A 4,183-nucleotide genomic window follows, 5' to 3' on the forward strand; every position below is an offset into this window, starting at 1 on the left:
GCTGTTGAGCAACTGAGGCTGTGTCAACGAAGGCTCTAAAAGTAGAAGGCACACATGCCAAGGAACTTGCCCAGCCTCATCAGCAAAGAAAACATACTTTTTGTTATAGTTATCAGCAGGTTGCTTACATATTAACCGCTGCTGTGCAGGCTCATGTACACAGACACTGTTCACTGACTTAACATTTTCTCTTCTGGGGGTCAGAACTGGCCTAGGTACCTATGGTTTGATTAGCCATAATGAATCACATAAATTGCCTCAGTAAGCTGTATTGGGTGACTTGCTGAAGGTGAACTAGACAGCCTGAGTTTTGGCACCTTCAAAGAATGAAATGTGATCATGGGATAATGGGATCATATTGGATAATGAGGATTGGTCTCTTTTTATCTCTTTCACTTTTTCACATGAGCTGTCCATCAAAATGACACCTTGGTTTGCCTGAAAGAAGTGGAGGAAGTAATCTCTTAAATTAGGATGGGGTTGTAATTTATATTTTGTGCACAGAGATGTGCAATAGGAGCAAGTTTTGCAGTCTGATTGGGGGCTGGGAGCTGCTGAGTTCAGAAACTGTATGCATTATTTCATCCAAGTCRGTGGAGTTCTGCACATATGCAGCATATGCCCATGAAGGCTTGAATGGTATGGGGACCATCAGAAAAGAGAACAATATTTCCAGCAGAAATGGAACGGTAAGGCTTAAACTCTAAATTCTTTTTTTTTTTAAGTATGACACTGCAGAAGTGACACTGTGGAGCAGCATTATAATTATCAATTCTGTATGTTCTACATAGCTTCTGAAACATAAACCTTGCTTCTTTCCCAGCATCAACAGAGCCCATAAACTATATGACTTAATGGCTTCAGATGCTGAATTGCCTTGAGGAGGCTAAACTTTCACTTTAGAGGAGAAAAAAGCTACCTTGCCATTGTTCTTATAAATAAAGGCTCAAATAGCTAGATACACTCAATGTCTCACTAAGCTTCCAGGATGCCTGAAAAAAAGCATTTCTGCTTATGTATTCACACTTTATAATGAGCCTCTGTATAAAGATAYGCAGGTTATCATTTAACAAACTAGTTTTTGATTTTGGATGCAGGATAACCATTCACGTAGAGCTTTATTTTACTGCTGTTAAATTTTTTGTTACATTAAAGCTTGTTCATTAAGGTTTGGTGAGGCTCTTTTACACTATATCCCATTGGTACACTGTAGACACATTGTGAGAAATATGAACTGCTCYAAACATTTCAGTCAGATAGTTAGTTTTAATATCAAAGGGAATTCCACACCAATGCCTTTGGCATTAATTAATTAATAGTCCATTATTTTGATTTTCAGCAAACGTATTAGTTGCAGTTCTGCATAATTTGGAACTATATCCTAGAGATCCCACCTATCAGGACCTCCAACTTTTCTAAATTGATTCCTGTGATACAGCATGTCTCTGTCACTCGGACAACTGATTGACATTTCTACAAAATCACTTTTCAGAGTAGAACGCTACTCATCAGTTTTCCCAGGAAGACTCCCCTGACCCTTGGGCTGCTGCAAAGTCCCCCACACAGCTATTCTTCCCCTTCTCTGTGGCCAAAGATGTGAGAGAAGAGCTTCCCACAGGAAAAGGGTGGGAGAGAGCAACCAGATGTGGAAGACTTAAACAGCCCTTCTGCCCTTGGAAAAGAAAGAGTATAAATATATACTGACACATTTTAAATTCAGCTCTGACTAGCGTGGTGGGAATGAAGTTGTCTGAATCATTCAGTCCCAGTTATACCACTGGGGAAACCATAACATCAGCACACTCTGCTCCATCTCTGCACAGCTACCGAACTCATTAATAACCAAATATTCCCAAAGGAAAATTATATTTACATTTGGGACTTGTAATTGCCTACAGAGATACTGTAGTTTCTACGACAAGGTGTTTTGTATATGTCTTTGTTCATCTGTTTTTGCAWGTTTATCCTTTTTATATAAGTATACATGTATGTACTCTGGAGCTTTATAATGCTGATGAGAAGAACAACAGGTTTGTAACTACTTCATGATAAGGCAAAGATATTTTTAAGTGGTAAGGGAGAAAAATATGGTTTGCATATTACACATAGTTTATCTTCACATTTTATAACATTTACTCTTTTGAAGTTGTTTTTTCACTTGAAAAATATCATCTAGAGATCTTTTTACAGTTGCCACTGGATTTCACATTTGACCTTGTTTGCTTCCTGTTCTGAAAGGTGTGATACTAGGCACCAACAAAACGTCTGAGTTGGTCCACTCCTGAGGTTACTATTCATCAGTAAGAGATGACATGATCATTGAAAATAAGGGCTGCAAAATCCTTTGAACAGATCAGAGAAAAGCTAATAATAAATCTAGGGTATTATTCATATGATGGCTTTGTATACATTGCCTTTTTTCACAGTGTTATTTATTTTCTTACATAAAAYGTATGATTCATACACTATTATTCTTTTCTTCTTTTGATACCTAAAATGTGGTAACCTAAACTAACAAGTGATCACTTATGTTGTAGTAATGTTAAAGATAATTCAAATTCCAGCAATTCAAATTGCAGAGGGAAAGGCTCAATTTGGAACATTTCCTATCTRTACTACAAACAGATGCACATTCTTTAATGATGTGTTTTCACATTTGTAAGGACCTCTGTAGAAACCCAGAGAAAGAATGTGTCCCTTAGAGCTGACTCATGATCATAGCCACTTATGTGGGAGGAAGAAGCACTGTAGAAGGTAGAAAGCATTAAAACTTGACTTTAAAGACGAACATGGAAAAACTTTTGTAGCATCACTGTCAAAAGAGGACAGATGATTGTTAACTTTCTCAATACTGATTTAATCTTCCAAATTAATTTTGCTTGTCTTAGGATACACATTAATTTGCAATATATTGCATGGATCTTCGTTAACACAGTAATGAAATTACTACTTTAGTTCTTCTAATGAGTTAATGGACTTTACTTAAGCACAGATAAAAAATATATGTATATTTGCATTTTACATTTGTGCATATGTATGTTTGCATTATAATTTGTTATTCATCAGTTGATCTTCACACTTGTTAAAATGCTGATGCACTGTCTCATTCATAGTACCTAGTAGAGCAAGCCTACTAGAAAATACGAAAACTGCAAAGAGAAGGTTCATCAAAGACAYTGTCCAGAGCTGCTGGCTGTCAGAGGACAACTGCTCTCAGCAAAAACTGGCTAGTGTGGGTATGTACACTGTACCRCAAAGTGTAGTATAAACAGCCCCAAAAGCAGATTGAAGACTAATGGGAGAGGTGATTGCAGCATATATATCAAAGGGTAAGTTTCAGGCTGAGAGAGGAAATGTTTAGATTGGCAAAAGGAGATGTTGGCACAAGCAGCCCATGGATATATTTTGGCTGGGATTTATGAGTCAGTTCCTAATTCTTCTTAGGAGTAGGGTGTGTGGTAGYGAATACAGTGACTGTTTTTAAAATGGAGGTAGCTAAGTTTATAAAGAAGATCATAGAATCATAGAATCAGTAAGGTTGGAAGGGACCTCTGGAGACCATCTAGTCCAACCCTCAAACGAGTGGCCCAAGATCATATAATGGGGTAGTTTACAATAGCCAAGGACTAAACATGATGATCCAGAAGGTCCCCTTCAGTCCTTTGTCTCTCTGAAAGGCTGAATATATTTTTATGTTTTTAATTATTATAGTAGTTTTGGAGAGCACTGTCTATGTTTGTAACATTGCCAGGGAAACATGAGGGCTTGTGCTTAAGCACAAGGATTTAGAGACAATTAGTATTTATTTTTTATATATGCTTTTCATAAGAATGAGCACACATGGATTACATTTATTTCTCAACAGTGCAGAAAAAAAGGAATTGTGTTAGTACTCCTTTGAGAAGCAAGACACGTAACACAGAGCTGAACTGAACTAATTTTAACTGCTTAATAACTATTTGGATTAGCAGCTCARCACTAAATGCTATTTAAGACATAGTACTTAGCACCCTTGCAAGTGACTTGGACACTGCCTGTATCTAGTCTAAAAGCAACAACATTTGATTCATCTGTGTTTGTTGACAGAACTATATAGAATCATAGAATCAGTAAGGCTGGAAGGGACCTCTGGAGATCATCTAGTCCAAACCCTTTCTCAGCAGGGGCGCCTAGAGCATGTTAG

The sequence above is a fragment of the Rhea americana genome, unplaced genomic scaffold (assembly GCF_003343005.1).
Source record: "Rhea americana isolate MKP2758 unplaced genomic scaffold, rheAme1 scaffold_221, whole genome shotgun sequence".
Taxonomy (NCBI): domain Eukaryota; kingdom Metazoa; phylum Chordata; class Aves; order Rheiformes; family Rheidae; genus Rhea; species Rhea americana.